At 42.3% G+C, this 12,989-nt stretch overlaps 1 pseudogene; it reads left to right on the top strand.

Annotated features, from left to right (window-relative positions):
• The first annotated feature begins 1,407 nt into the window (after positions 1–1,407).
• Positions 1,408–11,693, top strand: LOC110496787 (annotated as a pseudogene).
• Positions 11,694–12,989: the final 1,296 nt, after the last annotated feature.

Here is a 12,989-nt window from a genome sequence, read left to right on the forward strand (position 1 = left end):
CAACACTTTTTATGGATATCTTTAAGAAATGGCTTTCTTCTTGCCACTCTTCCATAAAGGCCAGATTTGTGCAATATACGACTGATTGTTGTCTTATGGACAGAGTCTCCCACCTCAGCTGTAGATCTCTGCAGTTCATCCAGAGTGATCATGGGCCTCTTGGCTGCATCTCTGATCAGTCTTCTCCTTGTATGAGCTGAAAGTTTAGAGGGACGGCCAGGTCTTGGTAAATTTGCAGTGGTCTGATACACCTTCCATTTCAATATTATCGCTTGCACAGTGCTCCTTGGGATGTTTAAAGCTTGGGAAATCTTTTTGTATCCAAATCCGGCTTTAAACTTCTTCACAACAGTATCTCGGACCTGCCTGGTGTGTTCCTTGTTCTTCATGATGCTCTCTGCGCTTTTAACGGACCTCTGAGACTATCACAGTGCAGGTGCATTTATACGGAGACTTGATTACACACAGGTGGATTGTATTTATCATCATTAGTCATTTAGGTCAACATTGGATCATTCAGAGATCCTCACTGAACTTCTGGAGAGAGTTTGCTGCACTGAAAGTAAAGGGGCTGAATAATTTTGCACGCCCAATTTTTCAGTTTTTGATTTGTTAAAAAAGTTTGAAATATCCAATAAATGTCGTTCCACTTCATGATTGTGTCCCACTTGTTGTTCATTCTTCACAAAAAAATACAGTTTTATATCTTTATGTTTGAAGCCTTAAATGTGGCAAAAGGTCGCAAAGTTCAAGGGGGCCGAATACTTTCGCAAGGCACTGTATACCCTTTGTTGGCAATGACAGAGGTCAAACGTCTTCTGTAAGTCTTCACAAGGTTTTCACACACTGTTGCTGGTACTTTGGCCCATTCCTCCATGCAGATCTCCTTTAGAGCAGTGATGTTTTGGGGCTGTTGCTGGGCAACACAGACTTTCAACTCCCTCCAAAGATTTTCTATGGGGTTGAGATCTGGAGACTGGCTAGGCCACTCCAGGACCTTGAAATGCTTCTTACGAAGCCATTCCTTCGTCGCCCGGGCGGTGTGTTTGGGATCATTGTCATGCTGAAAGACCCAGCCACGTTTCATCTTCAATGCCCTTGCTGATGGAAGTAGGTTTTCACTCAAAATCTCACGATACATGGCCTCATTCATTCTTTCCTTTACACGGATCAGTTGTCCTGGTCCCTTTGCAGAAAAACAGCCCCAAAGCATGATGTTTCCACCCCCTGCTTGACAGTAGATATGGTGTTCTTTGGATGCAACTCAGCATTCTTTGTCGTCCAAACACGACGAGTTGAGTTTTTACCAAAACGTTCTATTTTGGTTTCATCTGACCATATGACATTCTCCCAATCTTCTTCTGGATCATCCAAATGCTCTCTAGCAAACTTCAGACGGGCCTGGACATGTACTGGCTTAAGCAGGGGGACAAGTCTGGCAATGTAGGATTTGAGTCCCTGGCGGCGTAGTGTGTTACTAATGGTAGGCTTTGTTACTTTGGTCCCAGCTCTCTCCAGGTCATTCACTAGGTGCCCCCGTGTGGTTCTGGGATTTTTGCTCACCGTTCTTGTGATCATTTTGACCCCACGGGGTGAGATCTTGTGTGGAGCCCCAGATCGAGGGAGATTATCAGTGATCTTGTATGTCTTCCATTTCCTAATAATTGCTCCCACAGTTGATTTCTTCAAACCAAGCTGCTTACCTATTGCAGATTCAGTCTTCCAAGCCTGGTGCAGGTCTACAATTTTGTTTCTGGTCTTGGCCATAGTGGAGTTTGGAGGTTATGGACAGGTGTCTTTAATACTGATAACAAGTTCAAACAGGTGCCATTAATACAGGTAACGAGTGGAGGACAGAGGAGCCTCTTAAAGAAGAAGTTACAGGTCTGTGAGAGCCAGAAATCTTGCTTGTTTGTAGGTGACCAAATACTTATTTTTCACCAGAATTTGCATATAAATTCATTAAAAATCCTACAATGTGATTTTCTGGATTTTTTTCTCTCATTTTGTCTGTCATAGTTGAAGTGTACCTATGATGAAAATTACAGACCTCTCTCATCTGTTTAAGTGGGAGAACGTGCACAATTGGTGGCTGACTAAATACTTTTTTGCCCCACTGTATATCTTACCACTAGTATATTACCATGAGTATTTATATGTTCCTGCTACCAGTCACTTGTCAGCCCTCTTTACATGTATATCCGTCTATCCCTGTATATAAACTCAGCAAAAAAAGAAACATCCTCTCACTGTCAACTACATTTATTTTCAACAAACTTAACATATGTAAATATTTGTATGAACATAACAAGATTCAACAACTGAGACATAAACTGAACAAGTTCCACAGACATGTGACTAACAGAAATTTAATAATGTGTCCCTGAACAAAGGGGGGGGGGGGTCAAAATCAAAAGTAACAGTCAGTATCTATTGTGGCCACCACCTGCATTAAGCACTGCAGTGCATCTTCTCCTCATGGACTGCACCAGATTTGCCAGTTCTTTCTGTGAGATGTTACCCCACTTTTCCGCCAAGGCACCTGCAAGTTCCCGGACATTTCTGGGGGGAATGGCCCTAGCCCTCACCCTCCGATTCAACAGGCCCCAGACATGCTCAATGGGATTGAGATCCGGGCTCTTTGCTGGCCATGGCAAAACACTGACATTCCAGTCTTGCAGGAAATCATGCACAGAACGAGCAGTATGGCTGGTGGCATTGTCATGCATTTCAGGATGAGCCTGCAGGAAGGGTACCACATGAGAGAGGAGGATGTTTTCGCTGTAACGCACAGCGTTGAGATTGCCTGCAATGACAACAAGCTCAGTCCGATGATGCTGTGACACACCACCCAGAACATGACGGACCCTCCACCTCCAAATCTATCCCGCTCCAGAGTACAGGCCTCGGTGTAACGCTCATTCCTTCGAAGATAAACGCAAATCCGACCATCACCCCTGGTGAGACAAAACCGCGACTCGTCAGCGGTCCAGCGACGGTGGGTTTGTGCCCATAGGTGACGTTGTTGCCGGTGATGTCTGGTGAGGATCTGCCTTACAACAGGCCTACAAGCCCTCAGTCCAGCCTCTCTCAGCCTATTGCGGACAGTCTGCACACTGATGGAGGGATTGTGCATTCCTGGTGTAACTTGGGCAGTTGTTATTGCCATCCTGTACCTGTCCAGCAGGTGTGATGTTCGGATGTACCGATCCTGTGCAGATGTTGTTAAACATGGTCTGCCACTCCGAGGACTATCTGCTGTCCGTCCTGTCTCCCTGTAGCGCTGTCTTACAGTACGGACATTGCAATTTATATCCCTGGCCACATCTGCAGTCCTCATGCCTCCTTGCAGCATGCCTAAGGCATGTTCACTCAGATGAGCAGGGACCCTGGGCATCTTTCTTTTGGTGTTTTTCAGAGTCAGTAGAAAGGCCTCTATAGTGTCCTAAGTTTTCAGAACTGTGACCTTAATAACCTACCGTCTGTAGGCTGTTACACGGAACCCAAACCGTCTGCGCGCATGTGCGCCATCGTGTGCTATCGTGCATAAATGTATTTTGTCCCCCTACACCAAACGTGATCACGACACGCAGGTTAAAATATCAAAACAAACTCTGAACCATTTACATTAATTTGGGGACAGGTCGAAAAGCATTAAACATGTATGGCAATTTAGCTAGTTAGCTTGCACTTGCTAGCTAATTTGTCCTATTTTGCTAGCTTGCTGTTGCTAGCTAATTTGTCTTGGGATATAAACATTGAGTTGTTATTTCACCTGAAATGTAAAAGGTCTTTTACTCTGACAATTAATCCACACATAAAACGGCCAACCGAATCGTTTCTAGTCATCTCTCCTCCTTCCAGGCTTTTTCATATTTGGACTTTTATCGTGATTGGCATCTACACTTTTACCACAACAACCGGCAAAACATTTCATATTTCAATCACCCACGTGGGTATAACCAATGAGGAGATGGAACGTGGGTACCTGCTTCTATAAACCAACGAGGAGATGGGAGAGGCAGGACTTGCAGCGCGATCTGCGTCAGAAATAGGAATGACGCAGACGCTCGTTGGCGCGCGCGAGCAGTGTGGATGCAATAATTGAATAACATGGATTTCTACATTTATTTTGCGACGCTCGCTCGCGCGACGTGTCTGGTCTGGTCAGCATGTTAGAATCACCTTTGGCAGTGATTACACCTGTGAGTCTTTTGTAGGGATGCATGATATATCGGTGAACATATCAGAATCGGCTGATATTAGCTAAAAATGCCAACATCAGTATCAGCCGATGTCTAGTTTAATGCCGATGTGCAAAACCGATGTCAAAGCTGACGTGCATACCTATATAACGTAGGTAAATGACGTAATGACGCCATGTAAAATTTTGCGCTACATGTGCAACACAGCATTCCTAACCTAGCCCACAATGTCTGCTGTGTGGATTGAGCAGTCAACAAGTCGGGCAGTCATTTGAAAGAGTAAGAACATTTCAGCGAGACAACTCAAAAGGCGAAATCCATTAAAGCCATGATAATGGAATTCATTGCCCTTGACAATCAACCGTTCATTCTCTGTCGTGGGTGATGTTGGATTTCGCTGACTGGTCCAGCACAGGTACATACTACCAAGTGCGCTATTTTTCAGATTTTGCACTACCGGATTTACACAGTAATAGCGCCATACATACTATGGAACACCGTTTGGGCCTTTGCGTGTCAAAAAAGACACAGTAGCACTGTCAAAGATATACAAAAAAGTCTGCAAACACCGGCCACGAACGATGTGTTTACAATAACTCGTTGGTAATAAAGCATAATTTGTTCGACCGCAACTTCTGGGGTAGCTATCTTTAGCTTGATAACTAGCTAGCACCAATACAACCAGCCTCAAAACAATGACCAGTAGAAACTGCAGTCATTTTCATTATTCTTAGCAATGATTTAGGAATCCTTGTGAGTAAGTATTTTTGTATGCCTATTGAAATTGAACTTCAGTTCATGAAAATAAATAGCTTGCCAGCTACTTAACCCTGTTGCTCAAAGCTAACATTATAAGCAGCCAGCTAGCTTCATCTGGCTAGTGCGGCTCGACCGGACCGGGTTACGTGTTGTGAAGGGAGCAACAATAAGGAGTAGGCAAAATAGTGGAATTTGCGGTTTGTTATTTTAGATGAATATAGCTACTGAAACAGATTGTCGTTTTGCTATGTTTTTAGGGAAGAACATTGTTTGCATCCATGAGCTAGCTAGCTTTATTTTATGACCAGCACTGTAGGTGTGCGAGACAACTTTACCAGCATCATAGCATACAAGGTAACTGTAAACTTCCAATCCATCATCCTTAAGATTTCTCTTAGAAGATGTATGGTTATTCACTATTGTGATGGTTTTGTTTGCCAGTATCATCCTTGTAATTCACTCAACATCACTCCTCACAGTTCTTTTTAAGACTTTTTATGTCAGCTCTTTTTATTTTATTTTTTATTCATCGATACGATGAATCATTGTGACATATGAAATACGACTGATTGTGTAATAACTACATAAAAAAATGAATGAACGCATTAAATTATGTGACGTGCAGTCATATTCATGTCCTGATTGGTCAACAAGCTTATTTGACCCGTCAAACAGTGTTATTTGACACGCAAAGACCCAAACAGCGTTCCATAGAAATCCTGGTTGAGAATGAAACGACTAAACAAATTAACAACAAAACAGCACAGCAAGTAAGTGAAAGAAATAGGTTTTGATTATGTTTTACTGGTAATGGCGACATACGTAAATGCCAACAAAGTAACTTTTTGGTCAGTGTGGAGTGTGTGTAACCTTTATTTAACCTTTATTTAGCAAGTTAGTTAAGAACAAAATATTATTTACAATGACGGCCTACCCCGGCCAAACCTGGACGACGCTGGCAAGGAAAATGTCAGATATTGGTATCGGCCAAAAATGTGATATTGGTGCATCACTAGTCTTTTTGAGTAAGTCTCTAAGAGCTTTGCACACCTGGATTGTACAATATTTGCCCATGTATACTTTAATTCTTCAATCTCTGTCAAGTTGGTTGTTGATCATGGCTAGACAGCCATTTATAAGTCTAGCCATGGATTTCAAGTCGATTTAAGTCAACTCTAGCTAGGCCACTCAGGAACATTCAATGTCGTCTTCGTAAGCAACTCCAGTGTATATTTGGACGTGTTTTAGGTTATTGTCTTACTGGAAGGTGAATTTGTCTCGCAGTGTCTGTTGGAAAGCAGACTGAACCAGCTTTTCCTCTAGGATTTTTTTTTATCCCCCAAAAAACTGACCAGTTCTTGCCGATGACGAGCATATCCTTAACATGATGCAGCCACCACGATGCTTGAAAAAGTGGTACTCAGTGATGTGTTGGATTTACCACAAACATAACTAAAGTTAATTTCTTTGCCACATGCTTTTGCAGTAGTACTTTAGTGCCTTATTGCAAACAGGATGCATGTTTTGGAATATTTGTATTCTGTACAATCTGTCATTTAGGTTAGTATAGTGGAGTAACTACAATGTTGTTGATCCATCCTCAGTTTTTTCCCATCACAGCCATTAAACTCTGTAACTGTTTTACAAGAACCATTGGCCTCTTGGTGAAATCCCTGAGCGGTTTCCTTCCTCTAAGAAGGACGCCTGTATCTTTGTAGTGACTGGGTGTATTGATACACCATCCAAAGTGTGATTAATAACTTCATCATGCACAAAGGAATATTCAGTGTCTGATTTTATTTTATTTTTACCCATCTACCAATGCAAGGCATTGAAAAACTCTGTTCTTTGTGGTTGAATCTGTGTTTGAAATTCTGTACTTGACTGAGGGACCTTACAAATATCTGTATGTGTGGGGTACAGAGATGGGGTAATAATTCCAAAATATGTTAACACTATTATTGCACACAGTGAGTCCATGCAGCTTATTATGTGACCTGTTAGGCACATTTTTACCTGGACTTTTTACCTGAACTTATTTAGGCTTGACAAAACAAAGGGGTTGAATACTTTTTTTTTCTGTATTCATTTGTAAATATTTCTAAAAACAAAATTCAGTTTTGACATTTTGGGGTATTGTGTGGATAATTGGTGACACACAATCTCAATTGAATCCATTTTAAATTCTGTCTGTAACAACACAATTTGGAAAAAGTCAAGGGGTGTGAATACTTTCTGAAGTCACTGTGCTGAGAATTTTAGTGTGTATTGAGGTAATGAAGTAAAAAAAAAAAAAATATATATATATATATATATATATGTATATATATATATATATATATATATATATAATACTTGTTTTGCTTACCCACAAACTGCAGTTACTTGTTTTGAGTTGATTTGGCTCACCTAGAAAATGCATCAAGATAATTGGTTTTGTTTTAAGATATTTTGACTTGTTTCAATACTTTTCTTTAGGTTAAAGTTAGCAAAAATAATGTAAAAATGTGTTTAGACGTCAAGTCATTGCATTCTTATGTTATGAGATGCCGTATCTAGGTAAGACCAACATTTATGCAATGTACATGTAGTGTACAGGGCCATAGATACTCTATACGGCAAACTTTTGACACCAGACATATTTGCCCCCTAAGTGGTGGTTTTCTGGCGGTGGTGACTGGCTGGTCTCAGACTAATGTGGCTGTGGTGATTGGCTGATGGTTTATGTTTGTGTGTGTGTGGCCTCTCCCTCCTTAGGCATACTGGCGGTCGTGTGCAGCCCTCCTGGGCCAGGTCCTTCAGGATTCCTTTAAAGAGGACTTCTCTGTGGAGCTGCTCAGAGTCCCAGAGGTGCTAAGTAAATGCCAGGAAACACTCATACCCATGTTGTCCCTACCATTTTCATTAAAAAAACATCAGGAAATGACTGGCATCTAGTTAACAGATTGGAACTGAATCCTATGGGGATTGGGGTGTTTCTTGTGTTTCTACTCAGCAATAGACAGTGCATTCGGGAAAGTATTCAGATACCTTGACTAGTTGCACATTTTGTTATGTTACAGCTTTATTCTGAAATTGATTAGAATAATCTACACACAATACCCCATAATGACAAAGCGAAAAAACTGAAATAACTTATTACATAAATATTCTGACCCTTTGCTATGAGACTCTTAATTGGGCTCAGATGCATCCTGTTTCCATTGATCATTCTTCAGATGTTTCAAAAAGCTGTTACCAAAAAGCTCCTGTCTAAGGTCCCACAGTTGACAGTGCATGTCAGAGCAAGAACCAAGCCATGAGGTTGACAGAATAGTCCGTAAAGCTTCGAGACAGGATTGTGTCGAGGCACAGATCTGGGGAAGGTTACCAAAAAATGTCTGCAGTATTGAAGTCTGCAGTATTGCAGTATCCACCATTCTTAAATGGAAGAAGTTTGGAACCACCAAGACTTCCTATAGCTGGCCGCCTGGCTAAACTGAGCAATTGGGGGAGAAGGGAGGCTGACAGAGCTCCAGAGTTCAAAAATCAAAATCAAAATCAAATGGCCAGAAGCCACTCCTCAGTAAAAGGCACATGACAGCCCGCTTGGAGTTTGCCAAAATGCACCTAAAGGACTCTCAGACCATGATAAACAAGATTCTCTGGTCTGATTAAACCAAAATTGAAACCAAGACTGAATGCATCATGTTGTGGGGATGTTTTTCAGCGGCAGGGATTGGGAGACTAGTCAGGATAGAGAGGAAGATGACCGGAGCAAAGTGCAAAGATCCTTGATAAAAACCTGCTCCAGAGATCTCAGGACCTCAGACTGGGGTGAAGGTTCACCTTCCAACAGGACAGTGACCCGAAGCACACAGCCAAGACAAGGCAAGAGTGGCTTTGGGACAAGTGGCTTCGGGACGAATTGAGGCGGTTCTGAGGGCAAAAGGGGGTGCAACTCAATATTAGGAGGGTGTTCCTAATGTTTTGTGTACACAGTGTATATAATACATATAATGTATGCTATCTCTCTCCGCAGTAACTTCAGGAGCATTCTGTTGTGATGTGGTGCGTTTTTGTCCATTAGAAATTAATGGTAAATAATGTATTATGTAACTTTGGAGGCATATTTATTATAAATAAGAATAGAATGTTTCTAAACACTTCTACATTAATGTTGAATGCTACCATCATTACGGATAATCTTGAATAAATCATGAATAATGATGAGTGAGAAAGTTAGAGGGTTATAAAATCATATGCCCAACACATGCTAACCTCTCACCATTGCCAGTAACAGAGGAGGTTAGAATGTCTTGGGGGTATGATCTTTGATCCTCTCAGTCATCATTATTCACGATTCATTCAGGAATATCCGTCATCATGGTAGCCATCACATTATTGTAGAAGTGTTTAAAAATATATTCTATTCTCATTAACAAAAAGAGTAAGTCCAAAATTAATTATTTACCATTAAATTCTATTGGGCAGAAAATTATCTGAAACACAACCAAAACACCAAAACGAACTGCAAATGCATCAAACAAGTTTGTAGAGTCACAAGCTTGATGTAGTCATTGCGTGCTTGGAAAATGGGACCAATTACTTAACTTTGACTACTTTATTCATAAGAATCTTTAGGGGTGTCAATAACTTTGACACCTACCTCTTTATCAAGGGTGTCAATAATTTCGGACACCACTGTGCATGCGTGTTAAGCAAAGTGAAATGACCTGAGAGTGTTGTGTGTGTCCCAGGAGTCCCTGCGCTCTCTGACACGTGGTGCTCAGCAGCTGATCCATCGGGACCTGCCCTGGGAGCCTCTGGAGGTGGCGCCCCCTGTGGCCCTGGAGGTCTTCTCTCACAGCAGGTACTTTATTTCTATACCCTCTGTTGTTCAATTGTATCATTTTTGGGGGATAAAATATACAAGACAAGCCGAAATAATGCAAAGGTATTGAATTTGGCCATCAGTACCCTCTGTTGGAGGACTGAAAAGGGGTAGCAGCTTGTTACATGCTGTTATAACCGGTTATAACCTCCTAGCATTTTTCTGGGCAGAAGGCCTATTGGCAAAGCCAGTTTCGAAACCTCTCTTCTCTTGCAATATTTTCCCCTCTATCCCTTTTCCTCCATGTTTTCATAGCTCTTTTGCACTTATTTTTACTCTGTTTCGTATTCTCTCTTTCAGTGTTCTAGCTGTGCCTGTGTCTGTGTCTGTGTTTGCAGGTGTAAGCAGGAGGAAGTGGAGGAGAAGTCCTAAAGGCACAAAGTCCTAAAGGCACAGTGATGCTCTACAGGTGAGCTACAGGAACTGTACCGTGGTAGAACTCACTCACACTTATTGAATACACACTCATCTTCACTATGTTCTCATACACATATGACACACACATACTTGTCTCACCTCCTATCTGTCTGTCTCGTAGGTGTGGGGGGACCATGTTCTGTTGAGTGGGGGCCCCTTGGTGGCCAGGACAGGGCTGTGCGCTAAGTATGAGGTCACTGCCATCCACCCTCTAGGAGAGGGCGAGTGGGGTCTCCACCGCCGGGCCCAGGGGCTCTCACTGCCCCTCCAGCTACAGGTACATATGTGCACAAATCTGCAGGACTTGTTTCTGTCAATGTATAAAGCATCTTTGGATGTGTTCGATTGTCACTGAGTGAATAAGTGTCACTGAGTGAATAAGTGTCACTGAGTGAATGAGTGCCACTGAGTGAATGAGTGCCACTGAGTGAATGAGTGACACTGAGTGAATGAGTGCCACTGAGTGAATGAGTGCCACTGAGTGAATGAGTGACACTGAGTGAATGAGTGCCACTGAGTGAATGAGCGCCACTGAGTGAATGAGTGTCACTGAGTGAATGAGTGCCACTGAGTGAATGAGTGCCACTGAGTGAATGAGTGCCACTGAGTGAATGAGTGTCACTGAGTGAATGAGTGCCACTGAGTGAATGAGTGTCACTGAGTGAATGAGTGTCACTGAGTGAGTCATTGAATGTATTTATCCTGTTCTCTTTCCTTAGGTCCACCACACTGTGTGGAGGAAACTGAGGAGCAGTGCAGAGAACCTGGTAAGAAAATATTACTCTTCACAATTTAAAGACCAAGTTCACTTTTTTGAAGTTGTAGCTTATATGCGACATACCTAAGATGTTGTAATTTCATCTGAACTGTTTTTAAGTTTGTTAGCTGGTTATTCAACAACGTCCAGAGTCTCCTGGCTAGTATTTTTGGAGCATGTCGCAATGCCAGTGGAAATAGTTCGTACCAGCTAGCGGTGCATTACAAATGTTCTGAGAATCAGGTTACGCTTCCCCCTTCACATCGCTCCACATTATTTTGAGTGGTTTGGATAAAACAACACCGCCTAGGTAAGTCAAAATGAGTTAAAACCCATCCTGATCTCACTTTTTTATTTTTACTGAAAGGTTTCTACAGTATCTCAAATCTTTACTGCTGACGTGCACGATTGTTTGGGTCCATATCAACAGTTGACTAATGAACAACATTCTAAAATATGTTTGAGTAAAGTGATCCTTTAAAAAGTGAAGTATCCCTTTTAAGATTCCCTATCAGTATCTATTTATACTTAATTATTGAACTGCCAATTTAATCCTATTGGCTCTCCCTCTCCGCAGGTTGAGGTGCCCACAGGATCAGCCAATGAAGCCGTTTCAGATACATTGACTCTGCCCTCTGCCCCTGAACAGTCTCCTCCCCCTACCGCACAGCAAGGATCATGACTATAACCTTGTCATAATATATGTCTTTGTAATATTTGTGAAATAAATGTGTACAAAATGTATAAGGTATGGAAATCATCCCCTCTCCTCTGTATACTAAATGTTTGCTGAAAATTAAGCGGGTTATTGGTTTATGACAGTGTAGCTGATGTGGTGTAGAATGAAGTTGCTGATCTTGGGTCAGTTTTGCATTTCCCCCACTAATGAATGGGGTAGGGGAAGCTGATCCTAGATCTGTACATAATAGCTGATATGGAATCAAAGTCTTGTTGTGCAGAACGTAACTGGTTTGCGCCCAGTGAGGGACAGAACCTACTCGGTTGCCACAGCACAGCCCAGTTTATTGTTCCTTAATCTTTGCTTGCCGGGGATTTGAAACCAAGTCAAATGAATTGGTGACCTGTAGTGTGTGATATAGCCATCTGTCTTCTGTGTGGAATGAAAGCTGTGGTCCGTGCCATGCTCGAGTATGTTAAAGCCTTACACTAACACACCCATCTGCGGCCTTTAACTGCTCAGCTGACGGTATGTGTGCAAAGTGTGTGTATTGAGTGGTCAGCAGTTTGCTAACACACAAAGACGGGTTTGTGCTGCTCGACCGTCAGGGGCAGAGCGGCTGTTGTGTCTGTTGCTTTGGGACAGGTGTGTGTGTGTGTGTGTGTGTGTGTGTGTGTGTGTGTGTGTGTGTGTGTGTGTGTGTGTGTGTGTGTGTGTGTGTGTGTGTGTGTGTGTGTGTGTGTGTGTGTGTGTGTGTGTGTGTGTGTGTGTGTGTGTGTGTGTGTGTGTGTGTGTGTGTGTGTGTGTGTGTGTGTGTGAGAGTGTGTGTCTGTGTGTGTGTGTCTGTGTGTGAGAAAGTGGGCATGAGCTGTTACAGATTACTGGATCAGAGTAGTTGACATGTTTTTTGTCCCAAATGGCTCCCTATTTAGTCCACTACTTTTGGCCAGGGTGCATTGGGCTCTGGTCAAAAGTAGTGCGCTATATTCCGGGTTCCGTTTGAGATGAAGAAAAAGTGTGATCATATACAGTAACTGTAGACAAACAGTACATGTCAACAGTTACAGTATATTCCTCAAACTGAAACTGTGATATAGTATAAATATAACAATGTATGCATATGTGATGCTGCATAATTCATCTTGATCTATGATGCTCCGTGTCTAGAGTCTCAACAATAGTGATGGGACATTTAATATCCACAGTTCCGTGAAGCAGATCGAGAGGTTGCCCATTGCACAGCTGTCGTCCCCGCTCAAACAGCCAGCCCCACCCCGACACCCAGCGACAGTATGGGAG

This window comes from Oncorhynchus mykiss, chromosome 18, assembly GCF_013265735.2.
Source record: "Oncorhynchus mykiss isolate Arlee chromosome 18, USDA_OmykA_1.1, whole genome shotgun sequence".
NCBI classification, from domain to species: domain Eukaryota; kingdom Metazoa; phylum Chordata; class Actinopteri; order Salmoniformes; family Salmonidae; genus Oncorhynchus; species Oncorhynchus mykiss.